Source organism: Neoarius graeffei, chromosome 8, assembly GCF_027579695.1.
Source record: "Neoarius graeffei isolate fNeoGra1 chromosome 8, fNeoGra1.pri, whole genome shotgun sequence".
Taxonomy (NCBI): domain Eukaryota; kingdom Metazoa; phylum Chordata; class Actinopteri; order Siluriformes; family Ariidae; genus Neoarius; species Neoarius graeffei.
In genome coordinates, this window is record NC_083576.1 from 81,955,606 (window position 1) to 81,977,592 (window position 21,987).

Below are 21,987 nucleotides of genomic sequence, written 5' to 3' on the forward strand. Positions count from 1 at the left end.
TCTGTTCCGTCTATTTCTGTTTTTCTTCCCTCATTTTCTCCTCTCTCTGTTTCTCCCTCAGTTTCCTCTATCAAAGTTTCTCTTAAAGGCCTATCTGATTCTCCATCCATTTGCCTTCTCTCTTTTCCTCCCTTTTCTCCTCTTGTAGTTGATCCTGTTTCATCCTCTCTTTGCCCTATTTTCCTCCTCTCACTCTCTCCTCCTTCTGTCTCTCCTCCTGCTGTTTCTCCTGGCCCCGCAACACTGTCTGTCTCTCCACCACTATCTGTAAAATTAAATTAAAACGGCTAAGTACACCAATCATGTGGACAAGTATTTCTGCCCAATCTGAATGCTATAGCCTTCTTTAAAAAATAAACACACACACCCACACACCGAGAAGGGCGGGGAGGAGTGACTTGCCTAACGTTACTTTAGGCTAAGTTCTCTATATTATGTCCGTGACATGAAGCTAGCATGCTGTCATCATGACTTCGAGATTAACATGAAATGACAACTATTTGTCTTACAATGCGCTACAAATACTGAATTTATGTTGATATAATAATTACCAAAAACTTTAGACTGCACTAACAACGTCATTTGTCTGCCAGAAAGGTAGGCTAATTTGTTGGCACAAGTTAACAACCTAACGTTAGTTAGTGGCATGGTTCACAAACCAAAACGATGGGGAGTTTATCCTAAAAACGTGAAGTTCAGGATTCTTTTTGGACTCACTGTGTCGAGACGTTTTGCTGGTATCAGCTGGAAGGGTGATGCTCCGACACTTCAGAAATCGCCTAATATCCATTTCTTCACCATTTCTTCACACACGTAATCAGTGACTAATGAATCTCGCAGTCTGCTGGCTCCCGCAAGAGGGCGAGCGGTAGACAGACAATTACTACGCGTAGGCTACGCAGTGTTGATAAAACCCACAAGAACTTGTGCAGGATCTACTAGGTGTAGGCAATTGAAAAATAACGGAAAAGCTGTTTTAATATCTGTATAAAACAAGAGACATACGTGCGTAAACTGTATTTAGAGGTGGGTAAACTATGCTTGGACGTGCGTAAACTATATTTAGAGGTTCATAAACGCTATTTCCTAAAATCTGGAGGTGGGTAAACGGCGTTTATGTGTGTTTATGCACCACTACATCCCAGCCTACAAGGCATTTCATAACATTTTCTCTAACAATCAGCAGCCTTGAGGGCTTTTACGTTTTCTCATACAAGCTGAACCCTAGAGGGCACATCATCACATTTTCTTGCATATAGCATCTCCCTAGAGGGCGTTTCATAACTTTTTTTTTTTTTTAATTTAAGGGCAGCCCCTAGAGCACTTCATAGCATTTTCTTCACTGTAAATACACCCCAGTGGGCACTTTATCATGTTTTTTGTTCAGTGGGGTACCTTAGAAGGCACTTTTGCCAATTTGTTTCAAATCATGAGGATACTTGGTGGAGGGGGAGGGGGTATCTTTTGTCATGGTACTACCTTGGAGTTTCTTGAAGTTCCTTGGTTTCTGGTTCATTATGCATTTGCACTTTAAGTCTTTTCCAAGTAAATAAACTACTCAAGGGTACTAACACTTTAAAGGGGCCGGCTCATCCTTCCCACAGTCCTCTGCGCCAAGTAGCGACAGTGGCGGTTCTAGACCAAAATTACTAGGGGGGCCGAGGTGGGGCCAGTGTTTTTTCAGGGGGGCACATATGGGCAAAACATGGCAATATTTAAGCGTTCAAAATGTTTTGTTTAGTTTATTTAAAACCAAAACAAAATACATTGAGCATAAATACAATGAGATAAACATTCTGTCTCAATAGCCTAAACATAAAATAAATTGTGCTCAGTAAATCTTAAAACCATGTTTCTCTTTTTTGTAAAATAAGATTTCTATTTTTGCATACAATGAACCTTTTCTTCAGATGTGGCTGCACTGGAGTGTTGTCCAAGCACTTGCTGATATCTGGAGAAAGATGAATACAGTAAATATGAGAGTGCGACTGAGAACAACATTTATTTATCATTATTCATTTATTAATTTATTATTATATCTATTATTTGTATTTTATATTTATTAATTATTATTCAGACTTCACACTTTCAGGGTAGGCTATATGAATTGTAGGTCAACACTGCTCACACACATACATTTGTTCAACATCACAAACCTGATGGTGCTGTACTTGATATGCATGGTGAATCTGGTTGTCCCAGTGACTCGTTGGGTTGTCCCTCATTCTGTCCCTCAATCTGATCCTGAATGTCTTCATCCTCACTCTCAGATTGCCTTTCAGATGCCCCACTTTCCACCTCTCCAACCACCACCTCTGGCTCTCTCTCCACCTCTGGCTCTCTCTCCTCTTTCATAATCTTCATCTTCCTTACTCTCTCCATGTTGCTTTTTGCCAACAGGGGCAAAAAAGGACATAATGTCCTTCTTGCTCCTTTCCATGATGATAGCCTACAGTAGGTCTATACTAAAAAGTAAACGGAGAGGAATGTAGCCTCTACATATCAAAAGGCCATTAAAGTTTTACAAGAAGGTTAAACACTGTCGGTTATTTTACCCATTTCCCAAAAATATTAAGTTAGGCTACTTATTGCTGTGCAACGCACTTTTAAGAAAGCGCAATAAAACGGATTTATTATTGTAGTGAACAACAACAGTAAAACACGGATATGTGCAAACACTGACGTTACGAAATTGAATAATTTTCCTTACCTTCGCCTCTTTGCAGTAGCCTAGTCCTTGCAGGGCTGCAGCTGTTATCTCTCACGTCCGAAGTTTACAATTCACGCTGCTGCGGGTCTTTCTGCTGCAGGTAACAGTGTGCATGTAGAGCTTTAAGGAGTCCATGTAGAACACTCCGTCATGTCAGTTCCGATCTTCGAGCCAGCGCACGTCAAAATTAATAAATCTTGTTACCTGTTCAGCACAGGGGCCACAACAGGGGCCAGGAGCAATTTTACAGGGGCACTGGCCCCCCCTGGCCCCCGTTTAAAACCGCCTATGAGTAGCGAGTTGCCATTTTCAATGCTAGCAATATTCCAAAAACAATCTGCAACAATCCACAACAATTCAACATCATCCTAGGTATTGATAGCCTACCTATCAGTATCTATACTGATCCATCCCATCTTTGTATGGTTATTCCATCATGGGTCATCATGAAAGAAAGAAAAGATAAAGCATATCTTGTTCAAAGCTTCAACGTATGACATGTAGATGAAGAAAAAGTTGAGTTCCAAAGGGATCACTAATGCCCCTTTTCAACCAAAGCAGTTCCAGGGCTGGTTCGGGGCCAGTGCTTAGTTTGGAACCGGGTTTTCTGTTTCCACTGACAAAGAACTGGCTCTGGGGCCAGAAAAACCAGTTCCAGGCTAGCACCAACTCTCTGCTACCCCTTTTCCACCAAATCAGTTCCAGGGCTGGTTCGGGGCCAGTGCTGGTGCTGGTTCACAACTCATTCAACTTGCGAGCCAGCTGAGAACCAGTTTGCTTTTCCATAGCTCGCGGTGCTAAGGGAAGCCATGTCATTACGTCGCTGCATACGTCAGTTACGTCGTTGTATGTCATTACGTCGCTGTATACGTCAGTTACGTCGCTATGTTTGCATAAACCTTGGCGCGAATATCGAAGCAAAAACAACACGGAAGAAGCAGCAGCAGCAACAACAATAATAATAATGCATGACTTCGTGTTTGTACAGCTGCTGCTTCTCATCGCTTAAAAATGGCGATCTTTCTCGGTCTTGTTATTGTTGTTGGTCTTAACAACTCTGCCCCCCCGGCTGACGTAAGCGGTTCTTTCCTCTGGCCCAGCAGAGAGTTGGTGCTAGCCTGGAACCGGTTTTTCTGGCCCCAGAGCCGGTTCTTTGTCAGTGGAAACAGAAAACCCGGTTCCAAACTAAGCACTGGCCCAGAACCAGCCCTGGAACTGCTTTGGTGGAAAAGGGGCATGCTGGGCCAGAGGAAAGAACCGCTTATGTCAGCGGGGGGGGCGGAGTTGTTAAGACCAACAACAATAACGAGACCATAAAGATCGCCATTTTTAAGCAACGAGAAGCAGCAGCTGTACAAACGCGAAGTCATCCATTATTATTATTATTATTGTTGTTGCTGCTGCTGCTTCTTCCGTGTTGTTTTTGCTTCGATATTCGCGCCAAGGTTTATGCAAACGTAGCGACGTAACTGGCGTATACAGCGACGTAATGACGTATACAACGACGTAACTGACATATACAGCGACATAATGACGTGGCTTCCCTTAGCACCGCGAGCTATGGAAAAGCAAACTGGTTCTCAGTTGGCTCGCAAGTTGAACGAGTTGTGAACCAGCACCAGCACTGGACCCGAACCAGCCCTGGAACTGATTTGGTGGAAAAGGGGTATAAGTGAATTTGTGGAGGTTTTGCTGCACAGAAAGCTAGCAATTAGCAGTCACATGCTTTCAAAACAAAAACAATGAACTGGATTCTGAGAAAGGTGAACCAGCCCCTTTAACTCTTGTGTATGGTTGTGACTCTCTTCATTCTCCCTCCAACTACCTCTCTAGTTTCTGTTCAGGTGGTGGAAACTGGAAGTGTTTAACAGCACTTTAACAATTAGAGACTTGGAATGTAGTCTGTCTGGCTTATAAATCATTTTGGATCAAGTGTCTGTCAGATGAGTAAATGTAAATGTAATTCAATCTTGTTCTCACAAAGTCACGTTATATGATGATGTTAGCTCGCAGCCAATTAATGAAATTCATAAAATGTGGAAATCCAGGCAGAAATCTAATAGGTAATGTTTAATACTGTTCCCGTGGTGATGAAGACAGGTTGCTGAGAGTGGTGCAGTTTTCTCTAATGACAGGCGTATGTTCGTTCATTCATCATCAGTAACCCCTGGTGGATTCAGAGCCAATCCTATAACAGGAACACTCAGCGTGAGGCGGGAATACACCATGGATGGGACGCCAGTCCATTGCAGGGCACCATGCACACACACATACACACACACACACTAACTCATTCACATTATACACACATTTGGCCTTTCAGTTTCAGCCAAAATCTGAATACAGATACGAATAGCTGGAGCGCGAAACAGATACAGTTACAGATAGTGTTCTTGTGTTACACCTCTAATGTGTGTGTTGCACTTGTGTATGTGGACTCAGACAAAGCCATGCTCTCATTACCCCTGGATTACTTTGTAGCCCTGGAAATCCAATTAAGCCTTGTTATGTTGAGGAAGCATCCCAGCTGGCCCACATCACCGTCCATGGCATGTCAAAGAGGGACAATGTGTCTCAAACTACTAGAACGGTGACGTGAGTGACAACAGGTTGCTTGCACTACAGAGCATGAATACAGGATGAAGCTGAGTTCAGTTCACAGAGCACTACTGGATACTCAAGATACCATTTATGCACTGTATACAGTGGTGTTTGAAAGTTTGTGAACCCTTTAGAATTTTCTATATTTCTGCATAAATATGACCTAAAACATCATCAGATTCTCACACAAGTCCTAAAAGTAGATAAAGAGAACCCAGTTAAACAAATGAGACAAATATATTATACTTGGTCATTTATTGATTGAGGAAAATGATCCAATATTACATATCTGTGAGTGGCAAAAGTATGTGAACCTCTAGGATTAGCAGTTAATTTGAAGGTGAAATTAGAGTCAGGTGTTTTCAATCAGTGGGATGACAATCAGGTGTGAGTGGGCACCCTGTTTTATTTAAAGAACAGGGATCTATCAAAGTCTGATCTTCACAACACATGCTTGTGGAAGTGTATCATGGCACGAACAAAGGAGATTTCTGAGGACCTCAGAAAAAGCGTTGTTGATGCTCATCAGGCTGGAAAAGGTTACAAAACCATCTCTAAAGAGTTTGGACTCCACCAATCCACAGTCAGACAGATTGTGTACAAATGGAGGAAATTCAAGATCATTGTTACCCTCCCCAGGAGTGGTCGACCAACAAAGATCACTCCAAGAGCAAGGCGTGTAATAGTCGGTGAGGTCACAAAGGACCCCAGGGTAACTTCTTAGCAACTGAAGGTCTCTCTCACATTGGCTAATGTTAATGTTCATGAGTCCACCATCAGGAGAACACTGAACAACAATGGTGTGCATGGTAGGGTTGCAAGGAGAAACGCACTGCTCTCCAAAAAGAACATTGCTGCTCATCTGCAGTTTGCTAAAGATCACGTGGAAAAGCCAGAAGGCTATTGGAAAAATGTTTTGTGGACAGATGAGACCAAAATAGAACCTTTTGGTTTAAATGAGAAGCGTTATGTTTGGAGAAAAGAAAACACTGCATTCCAGCATAAGAACCTTATCCCATCTGTGAAACATGGTGGTGGTAGTATCATGGTTCGGGCCTGTTTTGCTGCATCTGGGCCAGGACGGCTTGCCATCATTGATGGAACAATGAATTCTGAATTATACCAGCGAATTCTAAAGGAAAATGTCAGGACATTTGTCCATGAACTGAATCTCAAGAGAAGGTGGGTCATGCAGCAAGACAACGACCCTAAGCACACAAGTCGTTCTACCAAAGAATGGTTAAAGAAGAATAAAGTTAATGTTTTGGAATGGCCAAGTCAAAGTCCTGACTTTAATCCAATCGAAATGTTGTGGAAGGACCTGAAGCGAGCAGTTCGTGTACTTTTGCCACTCACATATATGTAATATTGGATCATTTTCCTCAATAAATAAATTACCAAGTATAATATTTTTGTCTCATTTGCTTAACTGGGTTCTCTTTATCTACTTTTAGGACTTGTGTGAAAATCTGATGATGCTTTAGGTCATATTAATGCAGAAATATAGAAAATTCTAAAGGGTTTACAAATTTTCAAGCACCATTGTAGATTAAGTGGGGCAATAGATTGGACTTTTTTTCCCCCCAAGCTTAAGTATTGACAAGAATTGGTGGATAAACAGGCACAAAACTAAAACAGAAAAAGGAGGTACCTTGAATCTTCACAATATTCAGAGATCATTTATGTTTCTTCTCATCTGTTCACCCTGTAACTTTATCCAACACAATCTAACAGGCTCTCTATCTTCACATTTACGCTTCCTCTGTTACAATTATTCTGCTCATAGGTGTGTGTGTGTGTGTGTGTGTGTGTGTGTGTGTGTGTGTGTGTGTGTGTGTGTTTGACCAAGGTCATAGCCCTCAAATGTTCATGAATTTCTGCTATAGAAACAGAGCCTGTTGTCATAGCAATCTTTCAAATGCTAGCAGTATTTCTGTATGACGTTATATCAGGAGAGCATTCCCCACAGGCTGTATTCACAGTTCATCCAAACTAGGCTTGTCTGGTCTCATCCCCCCTCACTGAACTAAAATGGGGAAAAGAGTCTATAAAAGTTTCTGACTCACTGTCAGCATTAGGTGATATTTATATATTTAGGCACTGCCTAAAAGCAGAGCTCCCGATGAGTGTAAAATATGTTAGTAAACAAGTAAATAATCCCACATTGTTTTCTAAAAAGCAAAATAAAAATAAGTGCTGGATAAAAACCCATTCATCTTATGTAAATAAAAATACAAATTTCATTGTATGGTGGCCAAGTGTTTGTGAGATACATTGCCTTGCACTTATGATCGGATCACTTGTGGTGGTACATGTTCGTCATTCATACATACGAACATCATACAGTCACAAAAGCCATCAAAAATCAGGTTGATGCGTTACCACATTCTCTTAACCTCCTAGGGCTTAGCGGTCACATGCATGGACAGCACTTTATGGAAATTCGGAACAAGAATCCACATATGTGGACATACTTTTTCTCTAAAAGTACATCTTATCAAAAGATGATGCTTAGTTTTTATTCTAATCAGGTTCTAATAAGCCCAAATAGCAAAGAGAAATAAAAAATGCATGTAAAAAAAACAGCTTGGGCCTTAGGAGGTTAAGTATGGGCATCAATTTGATGAGTTGAAATTGCAAGCTGATCTGATGGGAACGTTTTTGAAGGTTTTTACCAGTTGTAGATGGAGAATTATAAGTTGCAACTTTGCCTTGAATGTTGCATTAGCGCTTGGTGCAGTTCCTATTCTGGCCATTAGGTGAAGTAATAAATCCATCCATCCATCCATCCATCCATTATCTGTAGCTGCTTATCCTGTACAGGGTTGCAGGCAAACTGGAGCTTATCCCAGCTGACAATGGGCGAGAGGTGGGGTACACCCTGGACAAGTCGCCAGATCATTGCAGGGCTGGTACATAGAGACAAACAACCATTCACACTCACATTCACACTCTCAGTCAATTTAGAGCCACCAACCTGCATGTCTTTTGACTGTGGGGGAAACCGGAAAACCCAGAGGAAACCCACGCAGACATGGGGAGAACATGCAAACTTCACACAGAAAGGCCCTCATTGGCCACTGGGCTCGAACCCAGAACCTTCTTGCTGTGAGGCGACAGTGTTAACCACTACACCACCGTGCCACCGGAAGTAATAAATCTATGGAGCTAAATGGGGCAATGAGCTCACCGAGCAAATGAACAAATAAATGGAACATTGGCTGATAAGTCTGTCAAAAGGCAACATCCATCCATTATCTGTAGCTGCTTATCCTGTATAGGGTCGCAGGAGCCTATCCCAGCTGACTATGGGCAAGAGGTGGGGTACACCCTGGACAAATCACCAGGTCATCACAGGGCTGATACTTAGAGACAAACAACCATTCACACTCACGGTCAATTTAGAGCCAACAATTAACCTAACCTGCATGTCTTTGGACTGTGGGGGAAACCCACACAGACACAGGGAGAGCATGCAAACTCCACACAGAAAGGCCCTTGTCAGCCGCTGGGCTCGAACAGAGGACCTTCTTGCTGTGAGGCGATAGTGCTAACCACTACACCACCGTGCCACCCAAATGCAACATATTTTTCTCAATTACAACAGACAATCAGTATTTTGCCGTAATATAAAATGTATAGTGTAATGAATGAGGGTTATGAAGATTAATATTTGTTGAACAGTTGATTGAAATACTGGGCTTCTGCCCCATCTGCCCCTATGGAATGAGCTACCACTAAGACAGAAGTAACGTTCAGGTGGAGTATCTCCTTCCTGTGGGAGACAATTGAAACCTGAGGGTCACACACTATCAGGTGAGGAGTTCATCTGGATAATGGCTCCCTCACCAAGACCTGCTTTGTGGGGGGTTTGGCAGCTCAGTTCCCTGATGTGAATCTGTAATTCCCCTCAAATTACCCTTCTGTTCAATGCCTTGTTGTGTCTGCGAGTATGTTTGGGCATCATGCTCAGATGTTCTCATAGGAGTCTGCCAACATAATTGTATGTAATATGAAAGTGTCCACTAGGGGCAGTGTCACATGTAAGAGATAGGAATGTACAGAAAAGAACGTTTTGTGTTCCACTGTAGTATGGAGAATGAAGACAAATAGTAAAGATATCATGAACTGAATAAACTGTGGCAGGATTCCTCTAAATTGTGTCTAACACTGTCTTGTTTCCTTCTAACAAAAAGATGCACACAAATGTTTCTATTGTGACTGTTGGTAGGTCTTCAGAAATTAAAGGGATGATGAGAGACAACAAACTCGAAATGGCTGCAACATAATGGTTCAAATTGTTCCATCGAGTTTTTTTTTTTCCCCTCAAGAGTATGGGTAACTCGATTGTTTTTATTTGGCTCACATTTACAACTTGTACAATCATGCACTCAATACAAAGCGGAATGTATAACTAGCAGAAGTTATTATTAACTAGCCATACTGTGTACTTCCTCAGTAGTTTGCCTTTTCACTAGGAAATTTTATTTGCACTGTGTCTGAGCTCCTAGCTTGAGAGTAGCCTGTTGCAAGAGAATCAATCAAACAGTTTATTAGCTCATGCGGTCATAGGCCAGGCTGGATGAGCTTGCAATCACACATCGTCCATCTATCGTCCATCGTTGTCATCCATCCACAATTTACAAGAATCGCTACTCCTCCTACAGGACTAGTCGGATTTCAGTCAAACTCATACAATGTTCCCCAGGTGGGTGTGCATAAAAGTTGTCAAGCTGGTGGCGCCCGTCATATTTACAATTTTATGGGCGTCTGAAATTTTTGGGTGACTCGTCACATTAAACGCTATTCTTTGTAAACTGCTGGGACGTTTTCACTGAGACTTACCCAAAAGACTCTAAAGACATATTCCAACAAGAGTTGTTCACCACGTAGCACCACCTGCCATGGATGAGGCTACAGACGGAGGCCACGTGCAATTTCACGAAAATTGTTACTCCTCCTACAGGATTGATCAGATTTTGATCAAACTCATATGGAATGTTCCCCAGGTTGGTGTGTATAAAAATTGTCAAGATGGTAGTGCCACCTGTCATATGTAATATTTTATGGTTGTTTGAAAATTTTGGGTGACTCATCACACTAAACACTACTGTTCATAAACTGCTAGGATGTTTTCACTGAAACTCACCCAGAAGACTCTCAAGAGATATACCAACAAGAATTTTTCACCAGGTGGCGCCACCTGCCATGGATGTGGCTACAGAGGGGCCACATGCAATTTCACAAAAATCGTTACTCCTCCTACAGGATTGATCAGATTTTGGTCAAACTCATATGGAATGTTCCCTAGGTTGGTTGTATAAAAGTTGTCAAGATGATAGCACCACCTGTCATATTTACAATTTTATGGTCATTTGAAAATTTTGGGTGACTCATCACACTAAACACTACTGTTCGTAAACTGCGAGGATGTTTTCACTAAAATTCACCCAGAAGACTCTAAAGACATATTCCAACAAGAATTGCTCATCAGGTGGCGCCACCTGTCATGGATGTTGCGCCACAGGGGTCATATGCAATTTCATAAAAATCGCGATTCCTCCCACAGGATTGTTCAGATTTCAAACTCACACACAGCAACAGTGGCCGGTATGAGCTACAGCCTCATTGAGGCTATTTTTTTTTTTTGTGTTCATTCAAACAGCAACCCTCTTAACAGTGTTTTATTATGCATGGTTCAGGTCGTAACTCCAGCACTTTTGCTCAGCCAGTCAGCATGTTCCGGATGCACAGCACCACAAACATGATAAATTCATTGTCGAGATTCTGGAGGTGTGAGTGTTGCCTCCTCTGCATCTCCTCTGAGTTGCTTTTAGGGAAAAGGCCCAGACTAGAGCGCTGTTGTTCTAGCTTAGGGGTGGAGCTATTTTCAGGGCCAGAAAAATGTAAATAGAAGCTTTAAATTCAGAAGCTAATTAGATTGCATGTTGCATGACAATATTGCAAACTACAGATTTTATCAGGATTATTTGAAATAATGTGATTATTATACATCTAGAAACACTACAAAACATTACAACCTGCATCTTTAAGTTATTATTATTTCATTTTTAAAAATTATGATTATATATTCTTAAATTAATTATGCTGAGATGAACTAACTGAGTCCCTTGGCGTTTTATTTTCTCACCTTCACAGATCTATTCTTGTTCCATATTCTTGTTGCTGCATATTTTATGGTGTAAGTAAATATATTAGCAGAAGGTGATTATGTGTTAAGAGCTCTTCCTTCACAAACAGATGGGGTGCTGCATACCCTTTTTAGCACATCCAGAGAATCGTGGTGGAGAGGCTGAATTAAAAATAACGCCTTGAGCAGTAGAACCCATATCAGTCTCAGCCTGTGCGCCAAAGTAGCAACGGTTTCCATGGCAGCACGCTTTGTTAAGGAGTCGGAGTTTTAAAGAGCCTTCAGGGTGTTTTTTTTTTCCTGCCTCTCCATTTCTCATTTAATGAAGATCTGCAAAAAAATAAAAGTCACAAATGTTCCCAATTACATAAGAGCAAACGTCAGCGTACATTTGTTGTTGAGCTGCCACACTGGTGTGATTCATAGTATTCATAACTTTAACATCAAAACCAATGAAGTGCAATTCTAAAACAAATCACAATTCCATTAACATCATTAGAAAAGGATAGAGTAGAACAAAATAGAGTATTTCTGAGGAGTTCCAAAGGAACGCTCAGGAATTCCCCCATTCCCATAGACACTCTTAACCAATCCTGCAGTTATTATTTTTGTTTGTACCTGCCCGCAATATTTACTAAATATTCTAAAATCTGTTGCCAAAATATACACAAAATTAGTCATTTTAACCATGCTGTAAAAACATCTCTACAACCACAAATGTCCATCCATCAGTTATCCATAACTGCTTATCCTGTGCAGGGTCGCAGGCAAGCTGGAGCCTATCCCAGCTGACTACGGGCGAAAGGCGGGGTACACCCTGGACAAGTCGCCAGGTCATCACAGGGCTGACACATATAGACACAGACAACCATTCACACTCACATTCACACCTACGGTCAATTTAGAGTCACCAGTTAACCTAACCTGCATGTCTTTGGACTGTGGGGGAAACCGGAGCACCTGGAGGAAACCCACGCGGACACGGGGAGAACATGCAAACTCCACACAGAAAGGCCTCCATCAGCCACTGGGCTTGAACCCAGAACCTTCTTGCTGTGAGGCAACAGTGCTAACCACCATGCCGCCCATCACAAATGTTTATTTTAGGATTTTTTTTCGTCCAAACAACTTTGAAGAAGGTTTTAAGCTCCACCCACTTGTCATGATCACATTACACTTACTGGCCACTTTAATAGAAACTTCTTGTTGATTCTAAGGCTACATCCACATGACAACGGCAACGAGATTTTATTTAAAAAAATATCGCGTCCAAATGGGCAACGGATCAGTAAAATATCAGGTACATATGGCAACACAACGCTTGCTGAAAACGATGCAATACACATGCCACACCTCTACATGCGCTGTAAGACGGTCCCATCGGAGACACTGGAACAATAGAAGAAGTAGGACGCATGCGCATAAACCCCTTCTTCTACCCGGCGTGAAGCACTCACAGGAACAAGCACACAACAACAAGAAGAAGATGGCTGCGACTACGCGAGGAAATCGTGCCTTCTGTGTGTACAAATTAGTTTTATTAGTGTGCATAGTTTTATACAACTTAATTTTCTTATTGTGTGTGAACATTTTGAAAAGCAGTCTTATCCAATAAAAAAAAGAAATTCAAGAAATGGTTCAGTTACTTGTTTATTTAAAAGAAAAGCTGTATACAAAAGTGAATGCAATGCAGTGGTTCGTACAAAACAGCGAGAGTGCTGCTTGTTCTAGTCATGTGGTTGTGACGTCATCGTAAACAAATCCGTTCTACTCATCCAGACGACTTCGCAATGGCGCCGTTGCCAGATTTTTCCACTCTGGAACCCGTTCTCAAAAAATATCGTTTTGGGGCACCCAAAACGCCGGTGCCGTGTGGACGCCAGGCCGAAACGATAAACAATTTTATCAGATTCACCTGAATCCGTTGCCGTGTGGACAGCCTCTAAGATTCCTGTTCTTGGCTGCAGGAGTGGAATCCAATGTGGTCTTCTGCTGTTGCTTTTCTGCTGAGATGATTTTCTGCTCACCACGGTTGTAAAGAGTGATTATATGACTTACTACTGTATATCCTTCCAATGTGGCCATTTTCCTCTGACCTCTCTTATCAACAAGGCATTTATTTCCACCCACAGAACTGTCACTCACTCACTCTATGTTGTTTTTTTTGTTTTCTGCACCATTCTGTATAATCTCTAGAGACTGTTCTTGTGTGTGAAAACCCCAGGAGGAAATCAGCAGTTTCTGAAATACTCAAACCAGCCCATCTGGCTCAAAACAACACTCATGCCACAGTGAAGGAAAGTCACACTTTGAGATCACGATTTTTACCATTCTGATGTCTGAACATTGTGAACATTAACTGAAGCTCTCGATTTGTATCTGCATGATTTGATACATCGAGGGATCGGCTGATCAGAGAACTGCATAAAACAGCAGGTGTTCCTAATAAAGTGGCTGGCGAGTATATTTCACATTTTGCAATACATTTAAAAAAAAAAGTTTTGCACAAAGCGTTTACCACTTTATAATGTTGCTGTTCCTTCTCACAACACTTAAAAGATATTAAGGGACTGAAGACACCAAGTGATGAAGTGTTTCACGTGTTATTTTTGTCCCATTCATCCTACAAACAGGTCTTAAGGTGTGTAACAGTACGGGGTCGTCGTTGTTGTAGTTCTCATTTCAGAATTCTCCACACATTCTCTATTAGGGACAGAAGGGACACACCCTCTTCTTCCACAGCCACGCCTTTGTAATGTGTGCAGAATGTGGTTTTGCATTGTCTTGTTGAAATCTCCCTGGAAAAGATGTCGTCCTGAAGGCAGCATTTGTTGCTCCAAAATCTCAATGTACTTTTCTGCATTAATGCTCCATCACAGAAGTCTAAGTTACCTTTGCTAAGGGCACTGACACAAGCCCATACCATGACACACCCTGGCTTCTGGACTTGTTCCTGGTAAACAGTCTGGATGGTCTTTGGTCTAGAGCACACAGCGTTTATTTCTTCCAAATAAGATCTGGAATACTGATTCATCTGACCACAATACACATTTCCACTGTGTGATGGTCCATCCCAGATGCCTCCGAGCCCAGAGAAGTTGACGGCACTGCTACTGGACAGAGTTAACATAAAGCTTTCTTTTTGCACAGTAAAGTTTTAACTGGTGTTTGTGGATGCAACTCTGTATTGTAGCTTGACAAAGATTTGCCAAAGTAATCCCGAGCCATGTGGTTCTATCATCTATAGATGAATGACGGTTCTTGATGCAGCTCTGTCTGAAGGATTGGAGATCACGGGCATTCAGATTAGGCTTGAGCCCTTGCCCTTTACAAACTGAAATTCCTCCAGATTCCTTGAATCATTTAATGATGTTATGCACCATAGAGGGTCAAGTGTTTTTTAAATTAAAAAAACACAAATCCATGAGGTACAACATCAAATAATGTGCTGTGGTATTGTTTTGAGTGTAATACAGGTCAAAGATTATTTACAAATCACTGTTTTTAGTCTTAATTTCAATTCCAACATACCGTCCCCACTTTTTCTGATTTGTGGTTGTACAACCCCGATTCCAAAAAAGTTGGGACAAAGTACAAATTGTAAATAAAAATGGAATGCAATAATATACAAATCTCAAAAACTGATATTGTATTCACAATAGAACATAGACAACATATCAAATGTCGAAAGTGAGACATTTTGAAATTTCATGCCAAATATTGGCTCATTTGAAATTTCATGACAGCAACACATCTCAAAAAAGTTGGGACAGGGGCAATAAGAGGCTGGAAAAGTTAAAGGTACAAAAAAGGAACAGCTCGAGGACCATATTGCAACTCATTAGGTCAATTGGCAATAGGTCATTAACATGACTGGGTATAAAAAGAGCATCTTGGAGTGGCAGCGGCTCTCAGAAGTAAAGATGGGAAGAGGATCACCAATCCCCCTAATTCTGCGCCGACAAATATTGGAGCAATATCAGAAAGGAGTTCGACAGTGTAAAATTGCAAAGAGTTTGAACATATCATCATCTACAGTGCATAATATCATCAAAAGATTCAGAGAATCTGGAAGAATCTCTGTGCGTAAGGGTCAAGGCCGGAAAACCATACTGGGTGCCCGTGATCTTCGGGCCCTTAGACGGCACTGCATCACATACAGGCATGCTTCTGTATTGGAAATCACAAAATGGGCTCAGGAATATTTCCAGAGAACATTATCTGTGAACACAATTCACTGTGCCATCCGCCGTTGCCAGCTAAAACTCTATAGTTCAAAGAAGAAGCGGTATCTAAACATGATCCAGAAGCGCAGATGTCTTCTCTGGGCCAAGGCTCATTTAAAATGGACTGTGGCAAAGTGGAAAACTGTTCTGTGGTCAGACGAATCAAAATTTGAAGGTCTTTATGGAAACCAGGGACGCCGTGTCATTCGGACTAAAGACGAGAAGGACGACCCAAGTTGTTATCAGCGCTCAGTTCAGAAGCCTGCATCTCTGATGGTATGGGGTTGCATTAGTGCATGTGGCATGGGCAGCTTACACATCTGGAAAGACACCATCAATGCTGAAAGGTATATCCAGGTTCTAGAGCAACATATGCTCCCATCCAGACGTCATCTCTTTCAGGGAAGACCTTGCATTTTCCAACATGACAATGCCAAACCACATACTGCATCAATTACAGCATCATGGCTGCGTAGAAGAAGGGTCCGGGTACTGAACTGGCCAGCCTGCAGTCCAGATCTTTCACCCATAGAAAACATTTGGCGCATCATAAAACGGAAGATACGACAAAAAAGACCTAAGACAGTTGAGCAACTAGAATCCTACATTAGACAAGAATGGGTTAACATTCCTATCCCTAAACTTGAGCAACTTGTCTCCTCAGTCCCCAGACGTTTACAGACTGTTGTAAAGAGAAAAGGGGATGTCTCACAGTGGTAAACATGGCCTTGTCCCAACTTTTTTGAGGTGTGTTGTTGTCATGAAATTTAAAATCACCTAATTTTTCTCTTTAAATGATACATTTTCTCAGTTTAAACATTTGATATGTCATCTATGTTCTATTCTGAATAAAATATGGAATTTTGAAACTTCCACATCATTGCATTCCGTTTTTATTTACAATTTGTACTCTGTCCCAATTTTTTGGAATCGGGGTTGTACAATTAATATTGTTCTTAAACCAGTATGATACTTTAAAAGTGTTTTACAGCAAAATACCACAATTTGTGCAATATTCTGGGAAAATATCTACCATATTGTCAGATTAAACTGTTATAATTAAATTGTAAAAACAAAGTTTTTGGACAAAATCACACACAAAAGCCTGTTTGGTCGAACATTTGGCTTGATCTTTATGTCTATAAAACTGACTGGCTAGAAACAGGGCCTTTTTCCAGCAGAGCGGATAAAGTGCACATTGTCCTTGTGAGATGAGTGAATTAGACAAAAAAATAAAAGTGTTAACAGTTGGAATGAAGGCTGCGTGGATACAGACCTTCTGAACAAAGCATGGACTCCTCGTAAATCATCCCGGTGAACAATCACAATGGTGACTAAAGGTTCGAATGCTAAAAACTTCACACTGATTGGCATATAATAAATCGAGTGAAAAGGAAAGCAGCTCCTACTTTTCATTGGAGGAAAGTTATGGTTTCTTTTATTTCTGAGATGTGCTTGGGTTTCTTCCATGCACATTCTGTTCAGGACTTTAAGCCTTTTATTTAAAGCGAGACAGCCTTTCGATTTCATAAAATCGGTGAAATTTAGTTCCCTCTGAAATGTGGTCATTGTGATATATGTTTATTTCTGTAATAGCTCACAAAATATCAGGCCGTTCTGTTCTGTGGCTGGGAAGTTATTTAATTTGAGGGGATTAAAGCAAAAAATGTGCATGAAATCGCTCGCTTCGTGCAGTCAAGCATACAGAGAAAGTCTGTGTGTGTATGCGCGTGCGCAGGTTTACCTTTGACCGTGCACTGACAGTTCCATCATTCTGTTGCTGTTGCTAAACAAACAGCTGATCACACCAAGGTGCTTGCTGAGCGCCGATATTTATTAGTTTGGTCCTGCATTGCCTTTCCTTCGTATATAACATAATGTCTTTTCTTCTCACTTTCCGTTACTGTAGTCGGTCTTTCACGTTTCACATTTCGCACACTCACGTCCTCCATTTTTCTCTCCTGTTTCAAATTTGTATCCCACAATGCCTTGTGCGAATGGGGAAAGCCCACCACGTGATGCATGATGTAGTATCTTGAATTGGCTCATGATGAAGCAGGAAAAAATAATGGAGAGTTTAGGGCCATGTAGCCCTAAATTAATTTATTGTTCTATTAAAAAAAAACTAATGAAATTGGAAGCCTGTGATTCGAATTCAGTAGCTTTCAGTCCACTAAACAAAAATAATTGGGTGTTGGGAAAAATTCTTTTTATGACCTACACTTGGGGCGGCACGGTGGTATAGTGGTTAGCGCTGTCGCCTCACAGCAAGAAGGTCCGGGTTCGAGCCCCATGGCCGGCGAGGGCCTTTCTGTGTGGAGTTTGCATGTTCTCCCCATGTCCGCGTGGGTTTCCTCTGGGTGCTCCGGTTTCCCCCACAGTCCAAAGACATGCAGGTTAGGTTAACTGGTGACTCTAAATTGAGCGTAGGTGTGAATGTGAGTGTGAATGGTTGTCTGTGTCTATGTGTCAGCCCTGTGATGACCTGGCGACTTGTCCAGGGTGTACCCCGCCTTTCACCTGTAGTCAGCTGGGATAGGCTCCAGCTTGCCTGCGACCCTGTAGATCAGGATAAAGGGGCTAGAGATAATGAGATGAGATGAGCTACACTTGAAAAATCTGAAAGGCAATCTACCTTTAAGAATGAACACATATCTCATCTCATCTCATTATCTCTAGCCCCTTTATCCTGTTCTACAGGGTCGCAGGCAAGCTGGAGCCTATCCCAGCTGACTACGGGCGAAAGGCGGGGTACACCCTGGACAAGTCGCCAGGTCATCAGAGGGCTGACACATAGACACAGACAACCATTCACACCTACGGTCAATTTAGAGTCACCAGTTAACCTAATCTGCATGTCTTTGGACTGTGGGGGGAAACCGGAGCACCCGGAGGAAACCCACGCGGACACGGGGAGAACATGCAAACTCCACACAGAAAGGCCCTCGCCGGCCACGGAGCTCGAACCTGGACCTTCTTGCTGTGAGGCGACAGCACTAACCACTACACCACCGTGCCGCCTATGAACAAATATTATAAAATGAAATCTTGTAAACATAACACACCAACAGAGTTTGATCTCAAAATGAGCAGACAGATCAGTGTCTTTGGGAATGCAGTTGCGTATGTGTATGGTGGTTGAAGTGCAGAATGGGGTCACACACAATGTATCGCAAATTATATAATGGGCGCCTTTAATACACACCAAGATTTTAAGTTCTATTCCTGACAGGGGCCGCACAGTGGTGTAGTGGTTAACACTGTCACCTCATAACAAGCAGGTTCTGGGTTCAAACCTGTTAGTCATTCTCAACCGGGTTCTCCTCATGCCTGGATTGGTTTCCTCCAGGTGCTCTGATTTCTTCCAACAGTCCAAAGACATGTAGATTAGGTCAACTGGCTACTCTAAATTGCCCATGAATGGCTGTTTGTCTGTCTGTATTAGCCCTGTGATAGATTAGTGACCTGTCCAGGGTGTACCATGCCTGTCACCTAATGTCAGCTGGGATTGGCTCCACTAGCTGCAGTATCGAAATGAATGAGGAATCCATGGCCTAAAGGTTTGAGAAGCAGCTTTAGGACCAAAAGGTTGTTGCTACTACATCAACCCTGGACCAGCAGGAATGGCTGAAGTAGCCTTGAGCAAGGCACCTACCCTCCAACTGCTCCCCAGGCTGCTCTGGGTGTGTTATATGTTGCTCTGGATAAGAAAGAGCGTCTGCTAAATGCCATCAATGAATGAATATTCCTGACAAATAATGACCCCAAGTGGCAAAAAGTAGTTTTGCATCACACACAAGCACAACTACTGCCTATGAATAAACATATAATTTAATAAATAAGACAATAACGTGGGATGACAATCTCAATAGCACTTTTTTAGTTCAAAATCGCAAGAAGCTTTACTTGATTACAATGAATAAATTCTAAGTAAATAATTAAAGTTTGAGGTACAGTTACAGTGCTGTTGATTCACTCTGTGCGACGAATAATTACTTTAATTGTCGGCTGTCCATCACTTGCGATGATGACTGCTTCATTAGGATGCGCAGAAACACAGATGGGACATGAGGCCCGCACCAGAGCACACCAGACTTATTCTCCTTTCCTAATGAAGCGCCTTGCACAGTCAGGTAAGACAAATGATGTCATGCCCCCATGGTGTTGTCTCTCTGAACCTCCAGACTTGATGCCAAGTAGTGCACAAAAGTGCTACAGACCTGACGGGTATGGAAGTTGCCCCACAGTGACAACTGATTTGCCGAGTGATACCATCTGTTGACCATTTGAGTGGCTCTTCCACATACCATCTGGTGGTGTGCCATTGACCCTGTCGGGTTCATCTGCCACATTCCACCGAAAAGCACCCTGCTGCCAGCACCTTATTGGTGATGTACTATTTAACCCATAGCTGGAACCCAGGCAGGTACTCCCACTCCGGGTCAGAGCAGACCTGGGAGCAATGGTGATTAAGGAGCAACTCCACTTTCCCCAATACTCAAGTCCTCCTAGACCTGAGACTCACCACTGGCTGCAGTTTAAAGTCATACCCAGGACTAGATTACTTTAAGAAAGACATTTTTGGGATTTAAAAAAAAAAAAAACACTTTTTTTTTTCAAATTTATTTATAATGAAGTTTATTTGTATTATATTTATTTTTAATGAAAAAAAAATATGACTCTAAGTAGTCATATCTCAAGACTTGCTCAGCATTTTCCAGACTTTTTTTTAAATATTGTCCACAGAGATTCACTCATATGATACAAGACAAGCTGCAAGAAGGACCTTCATTTTCCATTTTGTCAAACTTCTCTGACAAAAAGACTCTGAGACGACTAAGAAATTTAGAACTAACTACTGGAAACACTTTTCTGGTATTTAGATAATATTTTTATAAATGAAATACAAATTTTTATTCATTAATAATCATAATAATATGTCTGTCTCACTGTATTGTATATTACCTATTTTATATTAGTTACATTATATATTTTATGAATTTAATAATGTAGATATAATTAGCATCAGTTTATACCCATCTCCAATGGGAACCAGCGTCAGCTGAGTAGAGCTTGTGTTTAATAAAGTTATTATTATTATTATTATTATTATTATTATTATCTTAACCAATATACACTGAAATACAGAGGACCATCTCTTTGGAACAAAATACCTACATCATTACAATCAATATCCACATTATCATTGTTCAAAAAAACCTTTGAAAAGGTCTCTAATCAACAAAGATTTTTAAGACTTCTTGAATCTCATTTTTATTCATTGTGTTGTCAATGTATTTTTATGCAATTTGTTCATTTAAAAAATTATTTTCACTGCTGTCTAGTGCAACCATTATTATTTCAAGGGATGGTATTTTCCTAAGCCTTTTTTGGCTTCAAACCTCATCTCATCTCATCTCATTATCTCTAGCCGCTTTATCCTTCTACAGGGTCGCAGGCAAGCTGGAGCCTATCCCAGCTGACTACGGGCGAAAGGCGGGGTACACCCTGGACAAGTCGCCAGGTCATCACAGGGCTGACACATAGACACAGACAACCATTCACACCTACGGTCAATTTAGAGTCACCAGTTAACCTAACCTGCATGTCTTTGGACTGTGGGGGAAACCGGAGCACCCGGAGGAAACCCACGCGGACACGGGGAGAACATGCAAACTCCACACAGAAAGGCCCTCGCCAGCCACGGGGCTCGAACCCAGGACCTTCTTGCTGTGAGGCGACAGCGCTAACCACTACACCACCCTGCCGCCCGGCTTCAAACCTCCCCTGCACAATATCTGTTATCAATCTCTATTGTTGTTTTTTTAATGTGTGCAAATAAACTAAATTAAAATAAAAAAACTAAAATCGCAGAAGTAGGGTTTACAGAAATATACTGCTTACAAATATATATTCCTGTAAAAATACAGATTTAGACTCTATTAAAAAAATACAGTATTGTTTAATAAATGTGACATTACTGTCATGGCACGGCACGGTGGTCTGCACTGTCGCCTCACAGCAAGAAGGCTCTGGGTTCGAGCCCAGTGGCTGGCAGGGGTGGAGTTTGCATGTTGTCCCCGTGTCTGCGTGGGTTTCCTCCGGGTGCTCCGGTTTCCCCCACAGTCCAAAGACATGTAGTTAGTTCAAAGTTCAAGTTCAAAGTGTTTATTGTCATATGCACAGTAAGGACATGCCCACTTGCACAATTAAATTCTTAGTTTGCTGTCCACCATGAATGCCAAATACAAATAAATAAATAGGCGAAAGAAGTAATACAAAGTAAGGCAATATAGTGC